The sequence below is a fragment of the Hyla sarda genome, chromosome 6 (genome assembly GCF_029499605.1).
Source record: "Hyla sarda isolate aHylSar1 chromosome 6, aHylSar1.hap1, whole genome shotgun sequence".
Taxonomy (NCBI): domain Eukaryota; kingdom Metazoa; phylum Chordata; class Amphibia; order Anura; family Hylidae; genus Hyla; species Hyla sarda.
Genome location: NC_079194.1, coordinates 170,248,484 through 170,264,926, shown reverse-complemented (window position 1 = coordinate 170,264,926; position 16,443 = coordinate 170,248,484). Strand labels below are relative to the sequence as shown.

The following is a 16,443-nucleotide window of genomic DNA, read 5'->3' as shown; positions in this document are numbered from 1 at the left end:
CTTGCATTGGACTTGAAACAAAAACCCATCCTTCACATATGGGGGTAGGTTAGGGTTTATTTAACTATTATATATTTTTACTTGACATAAGTAACATGTGACCAAGCATTATCGAAATGTCTCCAGCCATACGGAAATTATGCTGGAACATACATTTCCCATTGATTTGCATGGGACTTTAAACAAACAGCCCGACCCTCACAAATGGGGGTAGTTAAGGATTAAATTAACTATCCTATATTTTAAGTGGACATATAAGTAACATGTGACCAAGTATTGTCGAAATATCTCCAGCCATTTGGAAGTCATGCACTAACATATTTCCCGTAGACTTGTATGGGACTTGAAACAAAAACCCTGACCCTGGCAAATGGGGGTGAGTAAGGGTTAAAGGAAAACTGTCACATATTTTCTCCCGCACTATCCACATGTACTAGTGGATAGTGCGGAGACGCTGATTAAAAGGAGCCCTACCTTGGTCTGATCCGCGTCGCCGTTCGCCCGCACTTGTAGTTTTAATCTCTGTGTATATCCTGCTGTAACTGGCAAGTGATGCTACAGCAGTGATGCTGGAACATACACTGAGATATATATTTATATATTTGCAAATCAAAAATGTTGCAGTATCATCTAATACCTTTTTTATTGTAGAGCAAGCTTTCGGGATTCCTCCCTTTAGCAAATCCAAAGCAAATCTAAGCTCACAAGCAGAAGACACGGGTTACATCTCACAATTATAAGATGATAAGAAGCTCAAATCCACATTGAGTCCCCTGTTTTTTGAGTCCAAAAAAAAAAAAAAGTGTATCATTTTGGCTTCAAATGTCTGTCTCTCTTGCGTGTTTTTGAAATTCCCTCTCAGTATCCTGATTGTAAGATCATGTATGGAGTAGCCCGATTGGGTAAAATTGTATACTGAGAGGGAATTTCAAAATCACAAAAGAGAAAGACATTTGAAGCCAAAATGATGCTGTTTTTTTTACTCGAAAAACAGGACTCAATGTGGATTTGAGCTTCTTATCTCATTATCAAAATTTCTTATAAGATGTACTGGATTCTATTATGCACCTCACTTTGTCCTGCTTAATTACAGTCTCTCCCCTGCTCCCCCTCCCTCCCCCTTTTTCTCATCCTTATCTATTCAGTCTATGTTCCTATAGCAGGACAATTTATGACCTTAGTGCGAATTTTCCACATTTATTGTCTTAACCCCTGCGCATATTTGTGAGATGTAACCTGTGCCTTCTGCTTGTGAGCTTAGATTTGCTTTGGATTTGATAAAGGGAGGAATCCTGAAAGCTTCTCTACAAAATTCTGTTAGTCCAATAAAAAAGGTATTACAAGATACTGCAACATTTTATGATTTGCATCTGCATCACTGGAATAATACGGCTACCCAAATTTACTAATATATATGATTATTATTTGAAATCCTCTCTTTAACCCCTTAAAGGAGTAGTCCAGTGGTGATTCAGTGGTGAGCAACTTATCCCCTATCCTAAGGATAGGGGATAAGTTGCAGATCGCGGGGGGTCCGACCGCTGGGGCCCCCTGCGATCTCCTGTATGGAGCCCCGACAGCCCGCGGGAAGGGGGCGTGTCGACCTCCGCACGAGGCGGCGGCCGACACGCCCCCTCAATACAACTCTATGGCAGAGCCGAAGCGCTGCCTTCGGCAATCTCCGGCTCTGCCATAGAGATGTATTGAGGGGGCGTGTCGGCCGCCGCCTCGTGCGGGGGTCGACACCCGCTATCTCGGCGGAGAGCCGGGGCCCTGTACAGAGAGATCACAGGGGGCCCCAGTGGTCGGACCCCCCGCGATCTCAAACTTATCCCCTATCCTTAGGATAGGGGATAAGTTTTTCACCACTGGACTACCCCTTTAAGGACACAGCCCATTTTGGCCTTAAGGACCAGGCCAATTTTATGGAGTATGAGGGCTTGTTTTTTGCATGACCAGTTGTCTTTTTTTTGTCCTTATTTGGGTGGGGAAATTGAAAAGAAAACCGCAATTTAACAAATTTTGGAAGGTTTTCGTTTTTACACTGTACAATTTATGGTAATAATGACACGTTTTCTTTATTCTGTGGGTAAATACAATTAAAATTATGCCCATGATTACATACTTTTCTATTATTGTATTGCTTTAAAAAAATCTCAAACTTTTTAACTAAATTAGCACGTTTAAAATCCCTCTATTTTGACAACCTATAACTTTTTCATTTTTCCGTATAAGGGCAAATTTTTTGCCCCCATGAACTGTACTTCATTGATACAATTTTTTTTGATGTGACAAAAAGAAAGCATAAATTTTGTAATTTTTTGTATTTTTTACGTTTACGCCATTCACCGTATGGGATCAACAACATTGTATTTTGATAGTTTGGACATTTACGCCTGCGGCGATACCAAATATGTTTATTTTTTTATGTTTTATTTTATTTATTTATTTTTTACACTTTTTGGGGGTAAAATGGGAAAAAGGGATGATTTACATTTTTTTAAGGGGATTTTTCAATTTTTTGTACTTTACTTCGATCCGATCATCCATTTTACCGATTGCACTGCCGCAGATGCCGAGATCTGTATTGATCACGGCATCTGAGGGGTTAACAGCAGACATCAGCACGATCGTTGATGTCCGCCATTACCAGCGGGTCCCTGGCTGCTGAAAGCAACCGGGACCTGCCGTGCATTACGCGAGCACCACTCCAGTGCTCATGGTCATGTACAGGACATAAATGTACGTAGTGGTGCGTTAAGTACCACCGCACCAGGATGATGTCCCGCCTCAGCCGGTGATAGGCTGAAGCGCCGTGTGACATACCTGGCTAAGGGAAGTAGGTAGTAGACAGCCCGGCCGACCGATCAGCTGTTGCGGAGGTCCAGGGGAACTTAGGAAGGTAAGTGAAAGTTTGTTTTCTCTTTTTTTGCAGCCCGGGCAGGATGGAATAGGAAAAGTCTGCACCGGAAATCTCCTTTAACCCCTTAAGGACCGAGCCCTTTTTCACCTTAAGGACCAGAGCGTTTTTTGCAATTCTGACCACTGTCACTTTAAACATTAATAACTCTGGAATGCTTTTAGTTATCATTCTGATTCCGAGATTGTTTTTTCGTGACATATTCTACTTTAACTTAGTGGTAAAATGTTATGGTAACTTGCATCCTTTCTTGGTGAAAAATCACCAAATTTGATGACAAAAATGAAAATTTTGCATTTTTCTAACTTTGAAGCTCTCTGCTTGTAAGGAAAATGGATATTCAAAATATTTTTTTTTGGGGTTCACATATACAATATGTCTATTTTATGTTTGCATCATAAAATTTATGAGTTTTTACTTTTGGAAGACACCAGAGGGCTTCAAAGTTCAGCAGCAATTTTGAAATTTTTCACAAAATTTTCAAACTCGCTATTTTTCATGGACCAGTTCACGTTTGAAGTGGATTTGAAGGGCCTTCATATTAGAAATGCCCCATAAAAGACCCCATTATAAAAACTACACCCCCAAAGTATTCAAAATGACATTCAGTAAGTGTATTAACCCTTTAGGTGTTTCACAGGAATAGCAGCAAAGTGAAGGAGAAAATTCAAAATCTTCATTTTTTACACTCGCATGTTCTTGTAGACCCAATTTTTGAATTTTTGCAAGGGGTAAAAAGGAGAAAATTTTTACTTGTATTTGAAACCCAATTTCTCTCGAGTAAGCACATACCTCATATGTCTATGTTAATTGTTCAGCGGGCGCAGTAGAGGGCTCAGAAGGGAAGGAGCGTCAAATGGTTTTTGGGGGGCATGTCACCTTTAGGAAGCCCCTATGGTGCCAGGACAGCAAAAAAACACACATGGCATACCATTTTGGAAACTAGACTCCTCAGGGAATGTAACAAGTGGTAAAGTGAACCTTAATACCCCACAGGTGTTTCACGACTTTTGCATATGTAAAAAAAAATTTTTTTTTTTACCTAAAATGCTTGGTTTTCCAAAAATTTTACATTTTTAAAAAGTGTAATAGCAGAAAATACCCCCCAAAATTTGAAACCCAATTTCTCCCGATTCAGAAAACACCCCATATGGGGGTGAAAATTGCTCTGCTGGCGCACTACAGGTCTCAGAAGAGAAGGAGTCACATTTGGCTTTTTGAAAGCAAATTTTGCTCTGAGGGCATGCCGCATTTAGGAAGCCCCTATGGTGCCAGGACAGCAAAAAAAAAAAAAACACATGGCATACCATTTTGGAAACTAGACCCCTCGGGGAACGTAACAAGGGGTTAAGTGAACCTTAATACCCCACAGGTGTTTCATGACTTTTGTATATGTAAAAAAAATTTTTTTTTTTTACCTAAAATGCTTGTTTTCCCAAAAATTTAACATTTTTAAAAAGGGTAATAGCAGAAAATACCCCACAAAATTTGAAGCCCAATTTCTCCCGAGTACGGCGATACCCCATATGTGGCCCTAAACTGTTGCCTTGAAATACGACAGGGCTCCAAAGTGAGAGTGCCATGCGCATTTGAGGCCTAAATTAGGGATTGCATAGGGGTGGACATAGGGGTATTCTACGCCAGTGATTCCCAAACAGGGGGCCTCCAGCTGTTGTAAAACTCCCAGCATGCCTGGACAGTCAGTGGCTATCTGGCAATACTGGGAGTAGTTGTTTTGCAACAGCTGGAGGCTCCGTTCTGGAAACAGTGGCGTACCAGACGTTTTTCATTTTTATTGGGGAGGGGGGCTGTGTAGGGGTATGTGTATATGTAGTGTTTTTTACTTTTTATTTTATTGTGTGTTAGTGTAGTGTAGTGTTTTTAGGGTACAGTCACACGGGCGGGGGTTCACAGTAGTTTCTCGCTGGCAGTTTGAGCTGCGGTAGAAAATTTGACGCAGCTCAAACTTGCAGCCGGATACTTACTGTAATCCTCCACCCATGTGAGTGTACCCTGTACGTTCACATTGGGGGGGGGGGAACATCCAGCTGTTGCAAAACTACAACTCCCAGCATGTACGGTCTATCAGTGCATGCTGGGAGTTGTAGTTTTGCAACCGCTGGAGGCTCCGTTTTGGAAATAGTGACGTACCAGACATTTTTCATTTTTATTGGGGAGGGGAGGGGGGCTGTGTAGGGGTATGTGTATATGTAGTGTTTTTTACTTTTTATTTTATTGTGTGTTAGTGTAGTGTTTTTAGGGTACAGTCACACGGGCGGGGTGTTCACAGTAGTTTCTCGCTGGCAGTTTGAGCTGCGACAGAAAATTTGCCGCAGCTCAAACTTGCAGCCGGATACTTACTGTAATCCTCCGCCCATGTGAGTGTACCCTGTACGTTCACATTGGGGGGGGGGGAGAAACATCCAGCTGTTGCAAAACTACAACTCCAAGCATGTACGGTCTATCAGTGCATGCTGGGAGTTGTAGTTTAGCAACAGCTGGAGACACACAGGTTGTGAAACACCGAGTTTGGTAACAAACTCAGTGTTTTGCAACCAGTGTGCCTTCAGCTGTTGCAAAAGCTACAACCCCCAGCATGTACGGACAGCGGAAGGGCATGCTGGGTCTTGTAGTTATGCAACAGCCGGAGGCATACTACATTGGCTGGGGATGCTGGGGATTGTAGTTATGCAACAGCTGGAGACACACTGGTTTACTACTTAACTCAGTGTGCCTTCAGCTGTTGCAAAACTACAACTCTCAGCAGTCACCGACAGCCAACGGGCATGCTGGGAGTTGTAGTTATGCAACCACCAGATGCACCACTACAACTCCCAACATGCACTTTAGCTGATTGTGCAAGCTGGGAGTTGTAGTTACACAACAGCTGAAGGTACACTTTTACATAGAAAGAATGTGCCTTCAGCTGTTGCAAAACTACAAGTCCCAGCATTCCCATAAGAGCATGCTGGGAGTTGTGGTGGTCTGCCTCCTGCTGTTGCATAACTACAGCTCCCAGCATGCCCTTGTTGTACCGGGGGTCGTCTTCCCGCACCCGCTCACGTACTCCGGAAGAGGGGCGGAGCGGGTTGCGGGAGTACACCCGCAGCAGGCGCCCTGATTGGTCGGCCGGTAATCCGGCCGACGAATCAGGGCGATCGTGAGGTGGCACCAGTGCCACCTCACCCCTGCTGGCTTTGGCTGTTCGGGGCCGTCTCTGACGGCCCCGATCAGCCAGTAATTCCGGGTCATCGGGTCACTGGAGACCCGATTGACCCGGAATCTGCCGCAGATCGCTGGACTGAATTGTCCAGCGATCTGCGGCAATCGCCGACATGGGGGGACATAATGACCCCCCTGAGCGATATGCCGGGATGCCTGCTGAACGATTTCAGCAGGCATCCGGCTCCGGCTCCCCTCCGGCTAGCGGTGGGGGCCGGAAATGCTCAGGGAGTATCCATACGCCCTCGGTCCTTAAGGACTTGGAAACGGGGGCGTATGGATACGCCCTATGTCCTTAAGGGGTTAAACTATTTTAAAAAATCTCTACTATAAACTATATTTATTAAGTTTCACACAAGGAAGAAGGTTTGCCATAGAACAGAATGTAAATGAACAGCTCCTCTAGTGGCCAAGTTCATAATAAATCTATAAACACAGCAAAAATATTTTTGGGATAAAGCAATAATATACTTGCTATAGGGATTGCTTATGTATCTTCTATGTATGATTCATTCATGCTGTACCCTTGGGGAATGTCCCAGCTCATGTTTTGTTTAAATGATGCAAAACTAAATATAAAAAAAAAAAAAATGTTTTTTTTTTTTAAATAAATAATACTGTGACTAGGAAATCATACATATGCAGACACATTTTGTTTGGCTTTTTTCTGCATTCATTATACATACATACATACATACATACATACATACATACATACATACAGTTCAGTGTTTGCGTGTAAAAGCCGCCTCTTTACTTAGGAGTTCATTTTTTGTGCCATGCTCTTTGGGTTTAATCGGTACCATTTTTGTTTTGATGGGACTTTTTGGTCGCATTTTATCAATTTATTTCTAGTATATCAAGTGACCGAAAATACACACTTCTGGATTTGGTATTTTTTTTTTAGGTTTACTTAACCCCTTAAGGACATAGCATTTTTCCCTTTTTGCACTTTCATTTTTTCCTCCTTACCTTTTAAAAATCAAACCTTTCAATTTTGCACCTAAAAATCCTTGATTATTTTTTGCAATACCAGTTCTACTTTGTAATTACATCAGTCATTTTACCCAAAAATCTACGATGAAAAAAAAAAAAAATCATTGTGCGACTAAATGGAAGAAAGAACGCCATTTTGTAAATTTTGGGGGCTTCTGTTTCTACACAGTACATTTTTCATTAAAAATGACACCTTATCTTTATTCTGTAGGTCCATATTATTGAAATTATATCCTACTTATATAGGTTAGATTTTTTATTACTTTGGAAAAAATCATAAACTACATGCAGGAAAATGTATACGTTTAAAATTGTCATCTTCTGACCCCTATAACTTTTTATTGTTCGGTATGATGGCTCATTTTTTGCGCCGTGATCTGAAGTTTTTATCTGTACCATTTTTGTTTTGATCGGACTTTTTGATCGATTTTTATTCATTTTTTTATGTTATAAAAAGTGACCAAAATACGCTATTTTGGACTTTTGAATTTTTTTGCGCGTACGCCATTGACCATGCGGTTTAATTAATGATATATTTTTATAGTTTGGACATTTACACACGCAGCGATACCACGTTTATTTTTATTTACACAGCTTTTTTATTTATTTATAATTTTTTTTGCAGTGTTATGGCTCCCATAGGGGGCTATAACACTGCACACACTGATCTTTTACACAGATCACTGCAAAGCCATAGCTTTGCGTTGATCAATGTCATCGGTGGTTGATTGCTCAAGCCTGGATTTCAGGCTTGCAGCAATCAATCGCCATTCGGACGCGCAGGAGGAAGGTAAGGCACCCTCCTGCTGCATTCTAGCTGATCGGGACATCGTGATTTTATCGCGATGTCCCAATCAGCCCAACTGAGCTTCCTGGATGCTTTTACTTTCACTTTTAGACACAGCGATTAACTTTGATTGCCACGTCTAAAGAGTTAATGCCGGACATCTGCCAGAACGGCAATGTCCGGCATTAGCCATGGGTCCTGGCTGCCGATAACAGCCGGGACCGTGCGGGTATGATGCAAGCTCAGCTCCTGAGCTCGCTTCATAACCCTCCCGTGCCGCAGCGCCAGGTATACCCGGCGTTCTGCAGCAAGGGTTTAACATTATATTTTAATAGTTTTGACGTTTATGCACGTAGCGACACCACATATGTATCATTTTTCTACATTAGTTTATTAGAAAAATGAGAAAAGGGGTGTGTGATTCAAACTTTAATTAGGGAAGGGGTTAATTTACTTTTTTTTTTATTTATTTTTACACTTTTTAGTCCTTATAGGAGTCTATTACATAAAATCTTTAGAGTGCATACACTGTAATTTACATAGATATGTACATTACTTATATTTAAAAAACTTAATTCTTCCAGTAATTATTAGCTGCTGTATGCTCCACAGGAGTTATTTTTTTATTTATTTCTTTTGTATCTGACCACAGTGCTCTCCTGCTGACACTCTTTTTATTATAAAAATACAAAACTTATCCAATACAACAAAAAACAAGCTTAACCAGCTATAATATAAATCAAAAACAAAACCCTGCCTAACCGGCCAGCCCAGCTTTACAAAGCAAAAAGAAAACAAACAAACAAAAACACACTGACACACATACCAAAAATGAACATAAAAACAGCACAACTTGGCTTAAACATAAACATAAAATTAGCACTATCTGGCTGTAACTCAAACCATCCATACTCGTAGGGGGGGTGTAAAAAAAAAAAATTAAATAAAATAAAATAAATAAATAAATAATAATAATTATAAAAATAAAGAAAGAAAGAAAGAAAAATAAACAGCACAACTTGGCTTAAACATAAAATTAGCACTACCTGGCTGTGACTCAAAACCATCCATACTCGGGAAACAAAACAAAAGGGGAAAATAAATAAATTAAAAATATAAAAATTAAAAATATAAATAAATAAACAAAAACACATAACACAACAACTGGTCTGACTGCCATAACTATAATATGAGACAATATAAAACGATGTAGATACAAAACCAAATAGATACAAAATCACTAATAGAAATTAATAAAATATAGTATATAAACATAAATATATGCACCCTATTTACAGAAACCTACAAAAAAATAAAAATAAATAAAATACAGGAAATCCCTACACTAGAACTGTGCCCTCACCCACACCACCCCTCCTGCACATGGGTCAGAGTCCATACCGTTCCTCTACAGTTTACAAAGTTCTGTCCTTAACTGACCCATGTCAGGTCCCCCAAAAACACGAAAACACACCACCACCCACAAATACACCCTCCCCACCTAGCACTCCACCCAACCAACTTATACACAAACTTATACATACTAACAGACACTGAACCACAACCCACTTTAGGCCCAAGTTTGGTCGCCTGTAAGCCCTTCATGCCATATCAGCTTAAAACAAAACAAAAAAGCTAGCGTGCACATGCATTAGCCCACCACCAGGAAGAAGGATGGCAGACTTGATACACCAAAATAATTTTTAACTCTTTTCCTAACTCCCCCTACAATTCTCCCTAATTCTATCCCTCCATTAAAGCTAACCCTACTCTCACCCTATCTCTATCCCTATCACACTTCCCCTATCCAAAATAAAGGTACTCTACCCAAAAGATCTAGTACCTAGGGCACATCAAAAGAAAACCCTCTCCACAGGAGAGAAGCCCTACTGGTACCAAGACTGCCATACTCCAAAGACCTGATCTTCCCGAGGTCACCGGTGATATTCCTACAGACCTCCACCTCGGAGAGGATTTTCTGCTGGGTCGACACTAAACACCGTGCATTCCACGTGTAGTACCTAACCACTAAACTAACTAAGAATAAAGTGCCCCGGTCTCGGTCACCCAGTGTCCTGAATGCCCCATAAGCCCACTCCGGATAGGTAAGGCCGGCAAGTTGACTCCAGCCTATGGAAGCGCCCACCCGGTTGTAAACCCCTATATTAAAGGGACAATGAAGCAGGAAGTGGTCCATGCTTTCCAGCGTGTCCCCACACTCTTCTCGGGGACATCCCCGGTCATCAGAGTTCCTGCACTTCAGGTTGTCCCTTACATATAGCTTCCCCTGAAAGCAGCGCCAGGCCAAGTCCCAAAACTTCTGGGGGATCCTTTTCATGTTTAAAAGGTACAACCCCACCCTCAGATCCCGACCTGGGCAGTCCCTGGGTGCCAGAGGCTTCTGGAAGTGGGTCAACAGAACCCGTTTGTCAAGGAACTGCCTTGACTGGGTCCTGATCTCCCACACTCCCAGACCCCACCGACGTATCGCCTTCAGAGTCGGGGTAGCGTAAGCTGGAAGATATCCATGGGGCGTACGGAGGTCCTTCACTTGCCCTCCTGTCTCCCATTCCTGGAAGAAAGGCCGAAACCACTCCCTGCAGGAGAGTACCCACGGAGGAGCCCTCTCTGACCAGAGGTTTGAGATGTTAGCTTTTAAAAAGGTGTTCGTAAAGAACACCACAGGGTTTACCATAGATAAACCCCCTAGTCTCCTCGTGCGGTACGTAACCTCCCTCTTGACTAGGTTCATCCTGTTCCCCCATAACAGTTGAAAAAACAGGCTGTAGATCCTAGTGTAGTAAGCCTCTGGCAAGATACATACGCTGCCCAGATAGATAAACAAGGGGAGCAGGTACGATTTGATCAGGTGTACCCTTTCCCTGAGGGTCAAAGACCAACCCTTCCACTGGTCCACCTTCTGAGTGGCATCCTGGAGCTTACCATCCCAGTTTTTGGTGGGATAATCATCCTGGCCAAATGTGATGCCTAAGACTTTTGCTGATTCTTGGGGCCCTGGAAGGGTGTCCGGGAGATCAAACGTGGGATCCCCCCCTCCCAGCCAGAGACTCTCACACTTATCCCGGTTGATCTTAGACCCGGATGCCTCCGAGTAGCGTTCCACCTCCGACATCACCACATCAACCCCCTCTCTCGAGGAGACGAAAATAGTGACATCGTCGGCGTACGCCACTACCCCCTGGATGGCCCCCGGCTCCGCCAAACTCATCCCGACTCCCGCCAACGGTCCGCAACTCACCCTCCTAAGGAAGGGATCGATCGTGAACACATATAACAGCGGGCTCAAAGGACAACCCTGACGGACTCCAGACCCCACTCCAAAAGAGTGGCCAGACCACCCGTTCACCAGTGGGAAACTCTCTGCCCCTGCATACAAGATCTTAAGCCAATTAACAAAAGTACTCGGTAAGCCATATCTCAGGAGGACGGACCAGAGGTACTCGTGGTTCACCCGATCAAATGCTTTGGCCTGATCCAAGGACAGCAAGTACCCCTTCCAGAAACCCGCACTACTCCGCTCCACTGCCTCCCTGACACTAAGGACAGCACTTATGGTGCTTCGGCCTGGAACAGTGCAGTGCTGGGCCTCCGAAAGGAGCCGGGGTGCAAACTTCACCAGCCGATTAAACAGTATCTTGGCCAGAAGCTTCCTGTCCGTATTGAGAAGAGCTATGGGTCTCCAATTCTCAATACGGCTGGGATCTTTACCCTTTGAGAGAAGAATCAGGGCTGACCTCCTCATTGACTTTGGCAGAGTGCCCGAGGAGAGACACTCATTGAATACCTCAGTCAAGAGGGGAGCTAAAGACTCCTTAAAGGTCCTGTACCACTCAGATGTTAAGCCATCCGGACCTGGCGACTTCTTGGGGGCAAGCCCCTCGATCGCCAGTCTCACTTCCTCTTCCCTGATCTCTTCTGCCAAAACGCCAAGAGAGGGGTCTACCCCTGGCTCAGGAATGGTTTCAGCCAGGAAACCCGACATCACATCCCGATCCAGATCCTTCCTTCCCAAGAGGTGAGAGTAGAAGGATCTGACGATCTCCAAGATCCCTGATCTGGACCGATTCAGAGATCCTGTACTATCAATCAGTCCTGAAATGACTTTACTACTCACTGACATCTTACAGTTTCTGTAAGGGTCGGGCGAGCGGTACTTCCCGAAATCCCTCTCAAAAACCAAAGATGCGTGCCTATCGTACTGACACCTCATCAGCAAGGACTTCACTCTGGAGATATCCTCTTGGCTACCTCCAGTCGAGACAAGAAGCTCGAGTTTCCTCCTCAGACCCTGATACAGGCGATACCTGTTCAGGGACCTGAGGCTCGAGAGCTGGCGGAAGAACCCCGCAACCCGCTTCTTGAATATCTCCCACCACTCTGACTTACTACTACATAGGCCCAGTAAAGGTACCTGACTCTGAAGAAAATCCTCAAAGGACTGTCTTATCTCCGCTTCCTCCAGGAGGGACGAATTCAGCTTCCAATAACCTTTTCCCATCCGGGGGGTTTCTGAAACATTCAGGGAAAACAAAATCATACAGTGATCGGAGAACTCCACCTCAACCACGGACACTGCAGAAGAGACGGCATCCTCCTTTAAATAAAACCTATCTATCCTAGACCTGCGACTACCTTGATGATAGGTGAAACCCGCGTGGCCCGAGGGGCTCCGGATGTGGGCATCCTCTAGGCGAGCTTCTCTAGCTATGCTAATCAGCGCCACACTATCGCAAGTCAGCGGACTATTGGAGCCTCTCCTATCTTGGGACCTCGTGACATTATTGAAGTCCCCTCCAAAGATCACCTGCCGACTCGTAAAAAGAAAGGGCTTAATCCTCATAAAGAGATCTTTACGGCCCCGCTTACTTTGCGGGGCGTAGATGTTAATGAGCCGGAGCTCTTGTCCTTTCATGAAGACATCTAAGATCAGGCACATCCCCATTTCTAATTCAATAACCCGTCGGCATTCAACAGGAGCGGTAAAAAGGACCGCCACCCCACTATACGGCTCAGCCGCAGGAGACCAGTGGGAGGGACCACGCCTCCACTCTCTTCTGGCTTTTACCAGAGAGGCTAGATCTGACAACCTGGTCTCCTGTAACAAGAAAATGTCGGCTTCAACGAGGCCGAGAAAATCAAAGGCTGCGAATCTAGCCGTATCCGACTTTATGCTGGCACAATTAATAGATGCCAGCGTCAATGGGGTGAGTGCCGCCATACAGGGTGATTAGACGGCCACACCCTTTACTTTTGTTTTCCCTTCTTTTTTGCCCCCTCATCCCCCGAAGAAGACGAGAGGGCAGGACCACTCTTGGATCTTTTTTTCGATTCAGATAGATCCATATTATCCCCGTCTCCGTCCGGCCCCGGTCTAGCCCTGCCCTCTGAGGAAGGTGCCTCAATAGGACAGGGCCCAGTTCCTCCCAGAGGCTCTTTCTCCCTAGGCACCTCGCCCTCACCCTCCCCAGCCAAGGAGGGGGAGGAGATGGTATCGAGGATGAGGTACCGGTTTGACAGGTCAACCAGAGGGGGGGCAGTCAGGCTTCCGTTTTGAACCTGGCCCGTAGTACAAGGAACAGAGGGCTCTGACCTCTTCTTTCTCCCTTTCCTTTTGCCCTTGTCTTTCTTTTTAGGCCTCTCCCCACTCTCCTCATCCACACTTTCATAGTGGGAGGAATCGGAAGGGTCGGCCATATTGCCTTCCTCTCTGTGAAGCCTCCTGATCTCCCCATCCAGCACATCCTCCTTCAGGGCTTCAGCGGTTACAGGGCCAGCTTCAGGAGCAGAGGCCGGAGCTACCCCCGTCACCTGGGCACTCTCCAGCTCCCTACTCCTTCTACGATTTTCCTCCCGCCTTAGTTTGGCGGGGCCCTTTTTCCTCCTCACAAGCCCTGTTGCACCCCCATCCCTGCCCATACCCTACCCGGCCGAGGCAACTTCACAGCTCTCCTCAGCCGGAGCGGCCGCTGCACGGGCGAAGGCGCTAGGACAACGGCTAAATGGGTGCCCAAGGACACCACACAGGTGGCACCGGATCTACCTACAGGATGCGGCCAGATGTCCCACCCCACCACACAAAGCGCAGACCTGCACAGTACAGGCTTCGCTAAAGTGGGTGGGGCTGCCACACCTGTGACAGACCTTAGGCTGCCCCTGGTAGAAGACCTGGATCCTATCACGTCCAAGGAAGGCGGCTGACGGAATGTGGGCAACCGTACTCCCTGAACGCTTGAGTTTGACGGAAAACGTCCAGGCCCCGGACCAGATCCCGTGCTCATCCAAGTTATTCTTGGGCATGTCCGTCACATCCCCATACCGTCCGAGCCAGGTCATGATGTCATAACAAGAAAGTGACTCGTTACGGGTCAAAACGGTCACCTTCTTGACAGCATTCTGACGGGAAATCGCCTTTACGGCGAAATCCCGCCAGCCGGGCTCGTTTTTTGCCACTTCGTAATTCGACCAGAAGAGTTCGAGACCCTCTGGCCGAACGAAACTGACGTCAAACTCAGACGATCCGTAGGGGTGAATCAGGGCAAAGATGTCACTCGCCCTGAATTCCATCTGAAGGAGGAGCTCAACCACTTTAGCGCGAGGTGGGCACGCATCCTCGCCCCTCCAAATCAGACGGACCACATTCCTACGGTTATTGTCCTGCCCGGTTGTCGGGAGGGACCAGACCACCTCCCCATTCCGCTCTCGGAAAGCCCCCAAACCGTGCCTCTCTATCCAGAAAGACAGGTCGACCTCACCCCTTCCCTCTACCTGGATCGACCTGTCACCCCTGCGTAGAGCCTCCAGGAGGCGCTGTTGCAAATGGCCCCCAGGGCCGGACGGAGACGGGGACCCCCCTGAACCCCCGGCAGCGACATTAGCATAGCTCCTAGGAGCAGTCACTGCCGGGGGGGCAGCCGGACCAGACCCAGAACCACTTACAACACCATTCACACCACAACTCTCAACCTCTTTATTTCCAGCCATACTACTACCACTCCCATCAACATTCAATCCACTGACACTCCCACATACACTCCTCTCACCCACAACACTACTACACCCATCAATATCACATCCTACATTCTTGTCCTGACTAACAAATTCTGGGCTGGCTGGGACTTGTAGTATGGCTGGCTTTAGTAAAGTCCTTTGTGCTGGCTTAGCAGCTGCTGGGGTCGACGCCGATGGTTTCGTCTTCATGGCTGATATCATATCTTGATTCTGGGGCTGCCCCACCGGGCGCACCCCAGCTCCTCCCACAGCACCAGCACCTGCTTCACCCAACTTCACAGGCTCTGTGGATAATCCCGGCGCCCGGACACTCCCCCCCCCTCACAGGGGAGTGCCCCGCAGTGCCGGTAATGCCCACAGTACTCGGGGAACCGCCCCCCGAGCACACAGGGGCATAACTCGCGCTTCCCACCATAAGCCCATCCTGCCCCTCCCTACCGGCAGGATGGGTGGGCTTCACATCTATTGCGTCTGCAGCTTTTACTGACGCCATGCTGTACCCCCCATGCTGGCTCCGTTCCACCACAGAAACGGAGTCTGGCAGTCTGGGGGGCCCAGCAGCCTGAACCAGCTTTGCAGCTGGCCCAGACTGCTGGAAAGGAACAAACACGTACTTCACTGATTCTTGTGTCTTTTGCTTTTTCCTCTTAACTGCCACATCATCACAGAGATCACCACCAAAGGTGAAATGCTGGAGGTGGGCTGGGGACTCCTGCATGACTATCGCCCTTAGCAATCCCCCAGCCTCACTCTCCACATCATCCTCCTCGCTCTCACTTGAAGGAAGAGCCACCTGGGCCGGTTCAATATAGCTGTCCTGGGTGGCCTGGGTGTCACAGGGAGCAGCCACAGGCACAGCGTCTTCCTCCACATTCTCATCCTTTTCCTCATCACCACCATCCTCACTTTCTTCACCGCCACTACTCTCCCCATCATCCACCTCCACCTTACCTGGGGATTTCGTGGCGGCAAACCGGTCTTCATTAATCAGCTTTTCCTGGAAAAGACCGCTTCCCTCCAGGATCTCGTCTCTCCTCTCCTCCAGCTTCACAATCTCGCTTTTCAGCGCTGTGATCCTCTTTTTTAGCTCTGGCCTGTTCTTTTTGGACCCCGTGCTCACCAGATTCTGAGCCACACGTAGATCCTCCCTGGCCAGCCTCAGCTCCTTACCGCACTGGTCATATTCCGCAAAGCGTGCGGCCATGCGGGAGCAGTATGTATCGCTCGACTCCTTGGGCCCTCTCTTTGCCCACATCTCCACTTTTTTCCTCCTCGCCTTGCTTCCTCCAGATCTCTGGTTGGCACCCGTCGCCGTGGAAGCAGAGCCTGCATTGCTGCAGACTCTGCCAGATTTTCTTCCTCCGGCCGGAACAATGGCTGTTGCAGTTTTCTCTCCACCCCCCGCCAGCCTGGAAGAACGGGAAGTGGAGGCTCGAGATTTCCGGGGCTCCATGCAGGGGAGGCTCTCCCCAGGAGTCTGCCACCCTCC

The 16,443-nt window shown here is 46.4% G+C and overlaps 1 protein-coding gene across 3 annotated transcripts in view; it reads right to left on the bottom strand.

The window, feature by feature from the left end:
• Positions 1–16,443, bottom strand: part of CHST8 (carbohydrate sulfotransferase 8) — a 765,708-nt gene that overhangs the window by 737,289 nt on the left and 11,976 nt on the right. The gene's annotated exons all lie outside the window — the stretch shown is intronic.